We start from the raw sequence: 16,162 nt of genomic DNA on the forward strand, positions 1-16,162 counted from the left end.
CTTATTTTTATACGCATTAATCTGTGAGGTCAAACTGCTTTCGTATGCCAAATAAAGGCTCAACCGTGTTCGCCAATATAACTGGTTAAGTGCGCTTGGTTAGAGTGGCCTCAAAAGTTATATATGTTATGTACAGTGACATAATGATTCATTCCATTTTGTTGCGAATGACTGTGCTGTGCGTGCCAATAAGTAAATAAGTATGCCTTCCTGCTTTCAGTTTATGGATGCCACCTTTCCATTCAAGGTGACGTGCCTTACGACTAACAGAGGCACATGCAACATTGATTATGTGTTTTTGGTGGAGAATTTGGAAGTCCTGTTTCAGAGAATATATTTCGGAACTACAACAATGTAAGAAATCTTTTTCTTATTTCCGGCAACTTTGGCTTGCTTAGCCCACATTCACGTTATTTCCAAGTATCATCTCTCATCTGCAAGAGTTACTAGCAGTACACCACTTGGAAAAAACGTTCTTCCACATAATAAGCGAAACAGCTATTGGGGGAAGTAAAGAATAAGGCTGCTGGGCGCAAATGCATGCAAAGCGGCCATGCAGACAGAAAACATGGTTTGAGGTGGCAGTAAAAAAGCATGCCATTCCACGGCAGCTGGTGTCAAGAATTTTAAGGGTGTCATCACTGATACCATCACGGTCTTCGTTTGCTTGCTTATAACTTTTGTAAAACAGATTGCTAGTAAATAAATATACTTGTCCATAGTGGGAGAGCAGCGGGTACACGGTAGGGCCTTTTGGGCACAATAATCATTCAAACGAGTGCTTTCTTGGGCCGTCGCAATGCCTTCAGCAGCTGCGGGCCTATCTCTGGATAACTTGGTAGGCGCTAAGAAGCTGCTCGTGACATACAAATAAAGCTACCTTGGGGTTTCTAAAGTAATGAGCCTACATTTTTGTCATTCCCATACGTGTGTACTAAACTAGCTTTATCAATTTAATATTTCACCTATTATGATGTATGTCGTGCTTCAAGTGGCTGCCGAAGCTAGGGCGTGGATAGATATTTGTTTCGAGGCGTGCCCACGTGGTATTCCCTATTTACCCAGCGTACAATCAACAGCTGAGTATAATATTTTCCTTTTCTGTAGCGCTCGACAATTCTTCTGTGAGTATCCGGCGTGGCTGCGAAGAGGCACATGGAATAGTATTATGGAAAACAAATGTGTTGGCCCCCGAAATATAGATGCTTAGGGACATTTATTTTGTAGTGACTGCGGGGATATTTCAGAGGCAACCATGCAGACACAAAAGAGTATTCCGTAATACAGATACCACATCAAGGCACGAACATCACCGTCAGCAACAACACGACTCCGTACAAAAAATCCCGGGCCATCTCCACTAACGCGACACCTGAGGAGGAGCGAATGAGGAGGAGCGAAGCATGCAGTGTATAAGTGTATTGTTGGCGCCTTGGCGTTTTTGCCAACGGAGATAAAACCTTTCGAGGGCAGAGGTATACAGGTTTGCTGTAAAAGTATCATGTCTTTGAAGAACGAAGCATTCTAGCTTGAGGCGTGAATGAGTGTTCTTGTGTTTTTTATTACGCGTTACATTCTAGCGCGAGGCGTAAATGAGTGACCCTGTGTTTTAGCACCGTGACTACACGAGACGATGGTTACGACGACGACGACATGAGCCGCCGACCACTCGAGCCCCTAAGTGGCTTCGCCGCTAAAAGGTTTTAATGTCGATGTGCCGTCCCTATGCGTACTGGATATGCCTATAGTATGTACACTTGTCTGTGAAGAAAAATTTCCGATGTTAAGAAAACGATGGCTGTACGAAATTTTTCAACGCTATTCAATATATAATACCGGCGTATTTTCCACAGCCCTGGTGCTTATGCTAGAAAAGTTATGCTATAAACGATGGCCTGCTTTTTTCACGAAATTAGATGTCCAGGAACCATTATAGCGGATGTGCCCATTATAAAATGTATGCGCAACTACAAGCAGTAGCTGTATCTATTCAAGGCGCTGTTGTTACACGAAGGCATATCGCAAAAGAGGCTACTGAGGGTATTGCCGGCTGATATCTACAGCATTCGTGGGTCACATATCCCATCAATGCCTCCCTGCCGTAGCGCCACCAATCTATGTAGCCGCAATGGACTTTCCGTTTTTTATGCGAGAGCTCGAAACGGCCACCTCAAATGTCAAGAATGGTTAATCTCGAAGTTATGATGAAATACCATACCAAGTGATTTATCTTCTTTCTCATCCTTCCCGCCTACGCCTTTTCCCGCCGACGCCTATTGGTAGTGTTCTTGCAGAAAGAAAAATTGCTAAGATTACTGCAATCGTAAAATTAGGGACGCAACCAAGGAAAATCATGAAAAAATAATATTTAGGAGAACACGTGGTCCGTTGAAAGCAGAAACCTTTACCCGCTTTAAATAAATGGCTTGAAGGAAATAATATCCGCTATCGACACCATAACAGCTCTCTTCGCTTCACTGGAAGAAGAGCTACATAATGGACACATACGGATGGTACAGTCAGCTTTTAGTGGAGTGTTTAACAATGCAATTTTAGAGTCCTTAGCTGCTTTTGGTCTTGGGGAAAAGTGGACAACTGGATTTCGAGCTACCTCAAAGGACGGAAAATGTTTGTGTGCTGCCAGAACCAAAAGACCCTACTTCCCATCACAGCATAGAAACAGTAGCGCGTCAAGGAGTCATCTTAAGTACGTAATTTCAAATTGCGCTTACCCACCTAATACGTGTTCTCCCTCCGGTAGTCTAGGTCACAAGTTATGCTGATGACAGCTCAATCTATACAACACAACAGAGACCACAGAAAGCTTTGATAAATGTATCTGGCTTCCTGGCGTCCTAAGGAATCCGCCTTTCATCCGAGAAAAGAGTTGCCATGGCATTCACCCACAACTGGATGGCCCAATACCGTCTAATTCTTGGCGGTCGTTGTTTGAAGACGTGTACCCGCAGTGGTGGCTCAGTGGCTAAGGTGTTGTGCTGCTGGGCACAAGGACGGGGGTTGGATTCCTGGTCGCGACTGCAGCTTTTCTTATGGAGGCGAACAGCAAAAACTCCCGTGTTTTCGAGATTTCAGCGCACGTTAACGATTCACAGGTGGTCAAAACTAATCGGAAGCCCTCCACTACGGCACGCCTCATCGCCTGCGTTGCGTCGGCCTCTAACCCCACAGTTAATCAATCTGCGGTACGTGCGAACCCAAACTATACCTTGGCACCATCGTGGATGAAAACATACCCTTGGGGCCTGAAGACAAGAAATTCCGTAGTCGTATCTCTGCGATGGCACAAATTATTTAGTAGCTTGCCGGAAGTCGACGGCGCAGCCAAATCAATGGTGCCGTCGATGGGGCATATGCCGCGTAGCCAACGACGACGCACCTGTCTTGGAAGAAAAACAATTATATTGGAGCGAACTTGTGCTTGCTTAACAATTCAAATAATACATAGGTGGCGAAGCAGCAGTCAACCAAGTGACGTGCGCGGACGAGTGTCAGCTAATCGAATGCCGCGCATTTGCTCGGCGAGCAATTATCTTTCGGCGTGATTATTTTTCGAACCATTGAATTGCATCGAGAACACTGGATATCACAGAAGATTATTCTAGTTGAGTAACGGTAGGGACAGTCTGTCTGCCAAATAGCATAGATCGTGCACCATTCAAAACAAATGTGAGGATCCTTTGCTTGAAACACTGATAACAGGGGCAGGTGGAACCGGATGGTAAAGAAAAACGGAAGTATGCAAACAGAAGGCATGGTTTGCGTAACCCACCCCCCTGTAAGAATGCGCCGTCCCGATGGTAACATAAAACGACAGCCCAAACAAACAAAAAAAGTCCGTCATCTTGCGTAGGAAGGCTTGAGAGGAACTATGTGGACGACTTCGGGCCGCGTGCGTCGTCATGATGTGCGGAAACCACTGTCGGGGACAACTTCGTAGATAAGTCGGACAGCAGGTCGTTGGATTCTGTAGGACCCGCAGCACCATCACATGGGCTTCTCGCTCAGTTCGCATCGTCCATTGGGAGTCGAAATCGCGATCACCTTGGTGATACTCGGCGTTTCGGTGTCGGAGGATGTAGCATCTGGAAACCGCTATATTATAAACCGTATTACGTACGCCAGCAAGCTAGCGGGCTTCCTCCGCACGCGGCAAGTATCCTTTGACGTTCGCGTTGAGGTCCTCGTCGTTCACGTGTGGCAGCACGGCGTGTGAGCATCGACGTTGCGGGTCCACCGTAGACAAGCTCGAATGTATTCATCCGCGTAGTTTCCTGAACAGCGGTGTTGTACGCGAAAGTTACATAAAGCAGTTTTCATTTTTTATGTTCAACGTCGACCTACATAGATAGCATACCGGCCGTTGTCTTGTTTAGGCGTTCGGTTAGTTCGTTCGTCTGAGGGTGATACGGCTTGGTATTACGGTGATTCGTGTTGCTGTAACGTTGGAGGCCTTGCATGAGCTCCACAGCGAATGCTGATCCGCGGTCCGTGATCAGTACTGCAGGTGCTCTATGTCACACCAAAACTTGATTGACCGCCCCTCGGAAGAGGGGCGGTCGCTGCTAGCGAGTCATGTTGTTGGCCGCGGCGGCAATTCACTTCTTCCCGGATCGTGACGCAGGGGACGGCCCGATAAGGTACATTGCGATCTAGTGGAAAGGCTTCGGTAGGACGGCGATCAGTTGCAGACAACCGGCGGGTCTTGCCGGCGTCCTTGTCACTTGCAGTCGTGGCAGGTCCCGACGTAATGGGAGACATCAGATGTAAGGGGGGGCCAGTAGTACTTCGCTTTGCTGTTTCTGATACTGCGTGCTTTCCCGAGATGTCCGGTAAACGGGTCCTTGTCCGTCCGAAAATTTATTGTTCATATGTTCACTACAATGCTTTCGCCATGTTTTACGTAGTTGTTTCATAAGTGGCTTGAGGTACGTGCAGGCTATTATTGCTATGTGCACTGTGTTTGTGAGTACAACAGCGGCGGTCGGTTCATCTTTTTCATCCGCGATCTCTGAGTGGCCTGGGGCCCAACAAGCGGTCATTTGAACATTTGAGCCATGTGCTGACATAATCGTCCCAAGAACAAGATTAACGATGTGGCTTTTAGACTTATTTCGGGGTGATAACGCCGGCACAACGCTCAGCGACTCAGTGTAAATGATAGATTTCGAAATATGACATTTGAAAACGTGATTCACATCAAGAAGTCCATATGTCTCTGGTGTGAGAATGGTGAAATTTACATTCTTGGTTTTAGAAAAATTCAAATTGGGTCCATGCGCTGCACATGATAATATGGAGGCGGTTTCGAAGAGTCGCTGTAAAATTCTGTACACCGGTGCTTCTCCTGCAGTGAAAGAAATTGCTGCAGAATCGCATATTTGGGCCCCTATGCCTTTGAGTTGGATCATACACAAGTCACATAACACAGTGCGAAGGTGCCACGGTGCAATAACATCAAAGCAAGATGGCTTGAAGGTGTTTAAAAGGAGACTATAAGTGAAGCCGCCTCCTCTCTCACTCTTTGTGAGAAGGGATTAGAAATGAATGGGCGATTTAAAAAGAGCTGTGATGTGGTTGCATCCATAAAAATAGGATTGTTATCGGTTGATGAGATTTTAAAAGCATATCACACAGGTCAAAATAAGTTCACTGGCACTCTAGACACCCTTTGTCGCAGTCCAAATACGCGCTTTGTACTGGGCTTCTACGAACAGCACCACATGAAAGGTGAGGCCCCAACTGCTGCACGGGGTGGAGCATGTACTACTGGGATTTTTGTGGCTGACCCATAGACAACACTTACGTAGTCTAAACGAGACCCTACCAAGGCGGTATAAGATGCAGCAGTAGTTGTTTGTCTCCTACATATGATTGATGAGATGGGACTTTCAGAACGCTGACTGTATTTCGACATTTTTGCACCGGTTATTTGATATGATAGATGAATACGAGGTTTCCGTCCAACACCACACCGAAAAATTTATGCTCATTTCTTACAGCAATTGGGTCACCATTCTGTTTTATGTAAGGGTCGAGCCTTATTCCTCGTCTTATTGAGTATAAAACGCAGGTAAATTTTGCAATATTAATTTCGGAACCATTTATGTCTGCCCGGCGAGAAAGTTTGTTTACCCCACGAGGGACCAGCCGTGTTCATATGGACATGTTACAAGATTTAAATTATATCTGTACATCATCCACACAAACTAAACAGAACACTGATGCAGGTGCTACTTACCGAAACGAAGTCACCTGAACAATAAACAAGGTGCAGTGTGAAAATCCGCCTTGAGGCACGTAATTTTCCTTGAATGTGAACTTTTGATAGTGCCGACCCGACTCTGACACAAAATGTTCGCTTGCACAAGTAACTATCAAGAGTTCTACGTGTGACCTGTTATACCCTAAGAATGTAGGTCTGCAAGAATGCCGTAACGCCTTGCCGTATCATAAGCTTTTCCTATATCATAAATACGGTCAGGTAATACTGTTTGTGTATAAAGGCTTATTTTATATATTATTCTATACCAACCCGTTGATCATTGGTGGATCGCCCAGCCCTGAAGCCTGCCTGCAGATCTCGAGAAGACCATTGTACTCAAGAAAGTACACAAGCCTCCGGTTAATCATCATATCGAAAAGCTTGCACAGGCAGCTTGTCAGGGCAAGGGTCTAAAGCTTGCGGGAGAAGGACCCTTCCGCTCTTTGAGAAAAGCCACAACTAAGGCCCCCCTCAAGAGTGTCCCAAGAGTGTCTCCGTGTAGGTGTTGTATCATAGTGTACGTAATGTTGTCTGCACCTTGAGCTGAATGCTTACAAGTGGCAAGAGCAATCTTCAGCTCATGAAGTGTAAATTCAGAGTCGTATGAGGATTTCCACTTCTTCTTTTCACCTAATGGCTTCTTTTCTGCAGATGTGTTGTGTTGAGTGAGAATGTTTGTGTAGTGTGCCGAACTGGACACATGTTGGAAGTGTGGAGCGAGTGTGTTAGGGTGGTCCTCAAGTGTGTCCCCTGTTAAGCTAACTAGGGGCAGGCTGTGTGTGCTGCCTTTTGAGTTTACGTATTCGTGTCCATACCTTGTGTGTGTCTGTGTATGATTTATGGATGTGAAGAGTCGTGCCAGCTCTCCTTTTTAGGGGCGAAGTGCTTGAAAGGGTGTGGCTGTTGGCGTCTCCTGTCGCCGTCGTCGTCGTTGTTCGTCTCATGTACTCACACTACTAAAACACCAGGAAACTCGTTTACGCCTCGAGCTAATATTAATGATGGCAGACTAGCCAGTAAAACACTGTATTTCAAGCACCTTATTTCCAATCCTGCCCGGACGTTCTTACAGTAGCTGAGACGAGGCTACATCCTGAAATTGGGGATTCCGAGTTGATCACCCTTTGTGCAGCATCATTCGCAAAGACAGGAGCACCCGCGGTCGGGGCGTCGCCTTTATCTTAAGAAGGACATTGAAATTGTGGAATTAAAACGTATCCCGCAAAACGAGATATTATGATGTAAAGCAACGTTGGGTGGCGCATCATATATTCTAGGAGCTGTTTACAGACCGCCAAGCGCCCGCATTGAGCTCCTAGACCCCATACAAAATTTTTATCCAATAACGTCCCGGCTAACACGCGTTTAAATATTGCAGGCGATTTTCCGGGTAGACAATGGGATGAACCTAAAACAGGCCATGTCTCTACCAAGCATTGGGAAGTGTTATTGGATATTGTGTATAGTAATATTCTTAGCCTACTTGTAAATAAAGTTACAAGAATTCGCACAACTAGAGTGAAGACGTGGCCCTATTGAACGAGCAAGGGATTCCAACGCGAAGAGGGAACAGCCTAGCAAGAGACACTACACCCGACCTGCCGTGGCTGAGTGGGTCTCTCGACGACACATGGAAGTGCGAGGACGAAGTCCTGGGATCAGACCACAGCATCATCACCGTCACGATACGGGGACCCAACTTCCAAGCCAAGTTAGGAAAAGCACGAATAAATGATTGGGACAAGATGCGAAAATACACACAGCAAGAGGATGTCGCGGAGGAACCCGAAGACGGAATAACCGAAGGACAGTCATACAAGGAGTGGGCCGATAAACAGAAATAGGCGCTCGAGAAGTTCACGCAAACAATCACGACGACAGCGCAGACGCCTTTTGTCGACACCAGACTCACCTGCATGTGGGCAGCCCGACACTTGTTAACCAAAAGGTGGAAGCGGCAGAGGCGAAACAGAAAGCTAGCCCACCGCATAGCCCTGCTAAGCACGCAAATATCCGAGTATGCAGCAAAGCTCAGCAAGGAAAATTGGCTTAAACGATGCGATAGTCTTCAAGGCCAACTATCAGTGAAGAAGACATGGAGGCTGTTACGGTACCTCATCGACCCTACAGGTAGTAAAACAGCAACCAACCATACTTTGACGAAGGTGCTAAACATGTACGACGGCGATGGCAGCAGACTACTCAAGGCATTAGCAGACAAATATCTCCAAACGGAAAAAGACAGTACCCCACCCCGGAGGGATATGAAGGACCATAAAATGAAGACCTGGACAGGCCATTCACCATCAAGGAGCTCTGGCTAGCTATTGACGAGAGCAATAAGAAGAGCACCCCAGGAAAGGACGCTATAACATACAAACCCCTGACCAAGATGAGCGGTAAGACGGCGCAGACTCTCCTATCGCATATTAACAACGCCTGGGAGAGCTCGCAGCTACCACCGTAATGGAAGGAGGCGGAAGTCCGCTTTATCCCCAAGCCTGGCAAGGCCCCTGCCATAGAAAACATGCGCCCCATCTCGCTAACCTTTTACGTTGTAAAAGCAATGGAGAGGATGGTCCTGCGCAGACTACAAGCCCACTTGGAGGAAACAGGACAAATGCCTGGAGCCATGTTCGGCTTTCGGAAGCACTTTTCCACGCAAGATGTCCTATACTAACTACAGGAATTGGTCATCAAGAAGGCTACCAGAAGCAGCCCAAGGGCAATCCTAGCCCTCGACCTAAAGGGGGCAGTCGACAACGTCACCAACGCCCCATCTCGCTAACCTTTTACGTTGGAAAAGCAATGGAGAGGATGGTCCTGCGCAGACTACAAGCCCACTTGGAGGAAACGGGACAAATGCCTGGAGCCATGTTCGGCTTTCGGGAGCACTTTTCCACGCAAGATGTCCTACACTAACTACAGGAATTGGTCATCAAGAAGGCTACCAGAAGCAGCCCAAGGGCAATCCTAGCCCTCGACCTAAAGGGGGCAGTCGACAACGTCACCCACGCCAGTGTACTTACAAACCCGAACAAGACGAGGTGCGGACAATAGGCCTAGGGTAATGTCAAGAATTTTCTCGCCGCAAGAACGGCTAGCATCGCGGTTGGCACCAAAAGGTTGGACCCTATTAAGTTGGGGGAGCGGGGCACCCCTCAGTGGGCAGTTCTATCACCCCTGCTCTTTAATTTGTCGCTCCTACCGCTGCCCCGCATGCTCGAGCAGATAGAAGGCATAGGACATGCCTTCTACGTAGACGACATCACGATATGTACTGAGCGACCTGGATCGGATGGGTGGATTGAAGAAACCCTCCAGCTGTCAGCGTCCACAGTCCACGAGTTTGCAAAGTCATGCGGACTGAGCTGTGCACCACAGAAGTCTGAGCTCCTGGTGTTCCTGCCAGGGAGACCGAAAAAGATCCCGCTACCAACCATTCCAATAACAATAGATGGTATGGAGATCTAACCAACAGAGCAATGACGGATCCTCGGTCTCCTCCTGCAAAGCAACGGCAAGGCGCATGCTGCAGTAGGCAAAATCAAGAACAGCGCCGAGAAAATTCTATCCATGCTCCGTGGGGTGGCTAACAGGAACGGAGGCCTGAAGGAGGACGACGCCATCCGACTGGTACGAGCCTTTATAATCTCACGAATTACACATTCGGTCCCCTACCTCAGTCTCACCAAAACGCAGAAGAATACTATAGACATGATTATCCACAAGGCAACCAAACAGGCCCTTGGCATACCTATTTATTCGTCAACCAAGCGGTTGCAAGCCATGGGCTTACACAACACGGTCGATGAGTTGACAGAAGCCCATCTCTCCAGTCAGTGCGTCCGACTAAGACAACGGCCCACGGACGCGTATTACTACAGTGGCTAGAAGAGGAAAGCGTGATTAGCGGCATGCAGCGCCTGCGAGGCGCATGGAAGCCGCCGATAGGGATCCGCGAGGGGGCGTGCGCAATCGTTTACACGTCGCCTGGTTAGGCACACGCGGATCGTCTGCAATGCGATTACCGCTTTGACCAGAGGGAAGCACCGCTTGTTTCCTGTGCAGTAGCAAGTTTAAAGGTGCATTAGGTCCGCAAAATCAGAGCCACAGTTTTTTGCCGGGCTGCTCTATGGTGTACAAGTCCTGCAAAAAGAAACTGTCGTTATTTGGCGTTCCGAAGGACACGCGTCTGTGTTGGCGCAGTGGCGACGAGAAATACCACCTACTGAGAAGCGGCTCATGAAAAACACCGCTGTGTGCGAGCTACACTTCGGCGAAAGGTACATCTCCCGGCACATTTAACATACCGTGAACGGAGAAGTCTCAATCTACAGGGGCAGGCCTCGGTTGCCCCCGGAAGCTGTTCCCACGCAATTTCCAACCTCCCGAAGTACCAACCGAAACAACTTCCCTGAGCAGGAAGTGTCAAGCGAGAAGCGCACCCGCGGCCCCACCCAGCATAAAAACGCTAAGATGGTGACTCACCTGTGAGTGCAGAGTTTGAAGAACCCCCATGCTCCTTTTCTGTCAAGAACTTGACCCCACTTCGGCAACATGGGGTGCACCACACGCTGAGTGTTTCGCCCTTCACAGTGGCTTACAGCGTGTGTCGCACTGCGCTGGATAAAGCCAAAGCCTGTGCACGCACTCATCCAGACACTGGAGGTATTCACGAAGCATCTGACATACTGAAGAAGCGTGCCACTCTCCCAGTCCATGACTATCAAATTTGTTTTGGTCCTCCAGCTGCACTTTTACACGAAGACACTGAAAAGGAGAAGGCATGCCTTTTTGTGAAAGGAAGACGCACTTAAAGCTCAATTGCCTCACGTAACAGCAGAATCGAAGGTCCAAAACGCTTTCCTGAAGACAATTCGAGAAAAAATGCTTGAATTTCTTCACACACAAAAAACTAGCAGAGAAATGCAAGGCCCATTGAGCAAAGAAAGTTCATGGCTTCAAGCCTTTGTAATTTTGAACGAATGATGAGAAATTCATCAAAAGTGAGCAGATTTTGTCTGTTTGTAACAAGCACGTCAAAAATAAAATGCGTGTTTACCAGTTACCAGTCTACAATTATCTGATTTGCGTCATAAGTGTCCGAGCCAGCCGGCTATATTCGGCTGACAAAGCGCCATCTGTCGGCTGTAAACTTCGATTTTAGTAGTTCTTAAAAATACGACATTCATTGTATCTCAATTTGCGGGACCACGTAGAATAGCTATCAAAGAGGCTGTCTCGATGTGGTGATGAACGCGAATACATTCGTACTCCATATTCTGCTGCCGTCGCCGCGAACGTGTAAGCGTATGACAGTGCCACCTGGAGTTTCCTCTAACAGCGTCACGCGGGAGTCGGTACGGTCACCACACTTTCCTATTCCAGCCACTGTAGTATTACTTACCAAAATAGGATGGCGCATAGAGCCAATACCAATAACAATGCCCCTGACTGAGGAATGGAACGAGGTCAGACACACAAAGCCCCTTCCCCGTAACATGACTCCGGGGAAGGACGATGGCAGGGAGAAGCAAGAGCACTAACCATTTCCAAGCAACTAGACGGACAGCCAGGAGTCCTCTACACCGGCGCCTCGCTACAGAAACGCACTGACCGCGCGGCAGCAGTCGTGAGCGACAGGGAGCGGCTTGTTACTAGCGCCGCGTCAAGACCAAAGACCCAACGACGGCGGAGGAAGTGGCGGTAGTCCTAGCACTCGTTCAACCACGGGCAGAGGTAGCAGTCACAGACTCCAAGAGAGTGTACGGCAACTACCGGAAGGGGACGATCTCCTCAGGGGCGGCTGCAATCATCTCCAAGAAACGAGTACCTGGGAGAGCCATAGAGCTCGCGTGGGTTCCCGCCCACTCAAAGGTAGCCGGGAACACCATCGCCGACTACCACGCCCGAGCAATGACCCTCCAGGCAGGGCACGACGCAGACACCCCAACCCCAGTGCTCACGTACAGAGATATAACACGATGATATCCAGAAGAGCGGTGCACCCACCCTGAGCCACACCGCACCCTGACATGCATATAGAGACCAGAAAACAATACTCAGGAGACTACAGGCGCGGCCGCTTACTCACCCCGTTCTGTTACATAGAATGTATCCCGAGAAAGAAGAGGACACGTGTCCATTCTGCAACAACAGCACTTGCACTCTTGTACACATAATAGCAGAATGCAGTATACCCCAGGCACCTCTACCCCCCCCCCCCACACCCCCAACCCCCCACTCCACGAGTAATGGGAGACCTTGCTGGTCAGCCCCGCCCTGCACTCTCAACTTGTGCTAACGGCCAGGGGCCAGGAGCTGCTGGCCGCATACGGGTCCCGTGAACAGGGAACCCCCCCGTCCGGCACCTAAAGGCGCCGCCGTCTTTTCGGGCTTCAATAAAGTTTACTACTAATACTACTTCTTTGAATGCTGACGTGAGCCCAATATTTTTTCACATGAGAGGCTTCCCTTGCGATATTTTCGCCCGTGTGTTTCGCTCCTGAGCACACGCCCATCAGCGGTTGCCGGTTTATGCGTGCACTGGTTCGGTGTGGAAGGAGGCGGAGAAGAAGGGATGTGTGCAAGCACAGCTAGTCTTCATGCCGCTACCCATGACATGCGCGTTGTGCTGGCGGGAAATTTAAACATGGAAGTCTCGCGGCTCAATTCGACCTGTCAGCTGTCCTCAATGGTCGAGCAGTCGGGTTTGGGTTGGTGTGTTACACAGTGAGATGCCCAAGACGGGGTACGGAGACGGACAGCCACAAGTTTGCCCACTAGAGCAAAGCTCGAGTCCACTCAGGATTTCACTCCCTGTGAAGAAACTCGTGTCCTTCTCTCGGAGGAAGAACAGCGGGAATCCAAGAAGCGCCTGTCAGAACGGAAGCGCGAATAGGGGCGAAAACAACAGAAAGCTGCTGCCACCGCCGTCTCCACCGCGTTTCTGCTCGCAGAGTAGCTGGGAATCGCTCCTAAATGGACAGCGACGTCGACATAAACCAATATTTCTTGTTTCAGAGCGAAAATTTTGGCGGTGCCTTACACTTCTAATCACGCGCACATAACTGGTTGTCTGCTTATCAGGCAGGAGTTAGAAGTGGAGTGAAGATAAGGGGGGGGGGGGGGGAAGCATGCACCCACAGATGTAGGTTTCATGGCCTAAGTGATTACATCTCCGTTGTGCTGTCGGGAGCTTCAGCTGTGCACGTCCACCGCCCCAGTGCGAACTATCCGGTGTCCCCAGTGGTCGAGCGGATTGGGTTGGCGTGTCACACTGACAGGAAAAGAAGGGAAAGAGACCGCTCCATGTTCGTCCACTAGAATGAGTCTAGAGTCCCTGAAAGATTCGTTGGGCTAATTGCTATTTGCTCAATCGCCAATTACAGACGTCTTTTGTTTCGTGCACTCCATGGAATGTGTCCAGCTCCGCAGGTCATCCTCCTTTACAGAGTGGAAGGGCACTAAATTTTTTTGCCAAAGCCACTGAGCGGGCCGGGGAGTCAGCGATGCTTGCGCTATGATGTGCCGTTTCCTTTCCGTGCAAGTGTTGCCGCAATTACGGTGAACGCTGGAGCTTCTTTTGCCATTACCGGCCAATCTCCGTGCGTATGCACTCGTGAGGCTTTTGCAACACGGGAATTACCACCAGTACGACACCTTCACTGTCGTACTAGTGGTAATTTCTTTTGGTGGTAGCATCACCGCGCATGGGCAATTCTTCAAAAGTGCTCAAAAATGCGAAATATTGTTATTGGAAATGTTTGATCAAAAAGCGGCGCCGGTTATTTATTTTCGGGATCTTTTTCGGGCTGAGTTGAAGGGAAAAGTGGGATCTCCAATCAGCTTGGTTCGCTCGTCGCTAACGGTACCCAGAGCTGAGGCAAGCTATGTTATTTACCTTGTGCTATCAAACGAATGAACGCAGAGTGATTTTCCTATTTCCATCTTATAAGGAGTTAACGCACGTGCGTCAGGAAGAAGCCCCATACAGCCGTGCCAATACCTACTTATAAGTGAAGTGCGCGGCAAAAGTATCGCAACTTCGGTTCCGCACCCTAAATCCCGCACCGACAAGTGACGACGTAGTGCGAAGAAGCGCCTCAAAGTAAACTGGAAGCGTCGCTTTATGACGAAGCAATTCCGAAAAGACAAGGTGCTCTCTGAAACGGTGTGGAAGAATCGCTCATGCCCGCAGTTTTCCGGGAAAGTTGTTGGAAAGTAAATTCACCTAGCCTTTTTGGCGGCTGTAAAGTGGTTCCTCAAAAAGTCTGGCCCACTGATGCAGCTGTTCATTCAAAGTTGGCCTTTTGTCAAAAATGCGCGGTTTCTAACTTTGGAGGAATATGAAAACAGGGCGATGTGGGTGGCATTTTTGTCACTGAAAAAATAACCAACCTCCGCACAGGCCAGATATTACCCACAATTACAAAACTTCGCATTTCTAGAAGAGCAGATTTGTTGTGAGACATTCCAAAAAAACGAGGTGGTTGTTCTGGGGTGGTCTTCATGTTCGTCCACTCTTGACTTCAATTCAACATTTTTCCTTTAAACTGCAGCAGAAACAGTGTTTGACAGCAGGGCTCGTTCACCGTCAAATCGATCCACAAGAGCGAAAAGCCGCCCCCGTAGTGGTAAATCAGAAATCGGATGAAAATATCGAGACAATACCGAAACCGTTTGTCTCAGTATTTCCTTATTCTTTTTAAAGTCACCAATTTGATGATAAACATCAGCGCGACGCGACTCAAGTTTGGCGGAAAGATCCGCAATAGCAACAAGAACCTTTTTGTTAGGCCCCGCATATTCCACTACGCCACCTTAGAGAGGCCGCTGTTGCTATACAACTACGCATTCACCACCAATCTCACAAAGAACACTTGTGCTCGTAAAGAGTACGAGCCAGACGTACCACGAGCGCTCACAGTACAGTGACAGAATGTCCTTTACCTGCGCAACCAAACGCAGAGGCTTTTACAGGGACGAAAACACGCCTGCCGCACGTCCTTGCCCACTAAATGGTGTGATTCCCGCCCCTTAAGTAGTCGAAGAAAGTTGTTGACTGTGTCGGTAACGTGTACTGTTCTAAGCGTCCTTGAAGGTGGTCGCCAAATTCTTTGGGTGAAAGCAGCACAGCTCGACGGTAGTCGTTGCTGGAGGCAACACTTGAAGTTACAAGACTGGAACAGTCGATGCGTCAACCTGTGGTAGAAGGCTTGCAATAGGGTAATACTATAAGGGAAATAGGGAAATACTTAATATATAAGAAAGGCGACATGAAGCACTTGAAAAATTACAGGTCGATCAGCTTACTGTAAGTCGTCTACACGGTACTTACCAAGGTAATCGCTAACAGAATTTCTGCAACCTTAGATTTCAGTCAACCTAAAGAACAAGCAGGGTTCCGTAAAGGTTATTCAATAATGGACCATATTCACACGATCAATCAGGTGACAGAGAAGTGCGCTGAGTATACTGAACCCCTATATATAGCCTTCATAGATTATGAGAAAGCATTTGACTCGGTCGAAACCCTAGCAGTCATTCAGGCATTACGGAACCAGGGGGTAGATGAGCATTATGTAAGAATACCAGAGGATATCTACAATGGGTCCACAGCTACCATCATCCTTCATAAGGAGAGCAGTAAAATACCTATAAGGGAGGGTGTCAGACAAGGAGACACAATCTCTCCAATGTTATTCACAGCATGTTTACAAGAAGTATTCAGAACATTGGATTGGGAACGGGTGGGAGTAAGGGTTAATGGTGAATACCTCAGTAACCTCAGATTTGCTGATGACATTGCCTTGCTAAGTAACTCGGGGGACAAATTGCAAAGCATGCTTTCCGCACTGGACGAACAGAGTAGAA

General features: G+C 48.2%; 1 long non-coding RNA gene across 1 annotated transcript in view; it reads left to right on the plus strand.

Annotated features, from left to right (window-relative positions):
- The first annotated feature begins 226 nt into the window (after window positions 1–226).
- LOC144161956 (uncharacterized) overlaps window positions 227–16,162 on the plus strand; it is a 48,877-nt gene continuing 32,941 nt past the window's right edge. The window contains exon 1 of the long non-coding RNA XR_013320546.1: window positions 227–354. This is a non-coding gene — a long non-coding RNA (uncharacterized LOC144161956). The remainder of the gene's footprint in view (window positions 355–16,162) is intronic.

Source organism: Haemaphysalis longicornis, unplaced genomic scaffold (assembly GCF_048455015.1).
Source record: "Haemaphysalis longicornis isolate Haplotype H1 unplaced genomic scaffold, Haemaphysalis longicornis Haplotype H1 scaffold_12, whole genome shotgun sequence".
NCBI classification, from domain to species: Eukaryota; Metazoa; Arthropoda; class Arachnida; order Ixodida; family Ixodidae; genus Haemaphysalis; species Haemaphysalis longicornis.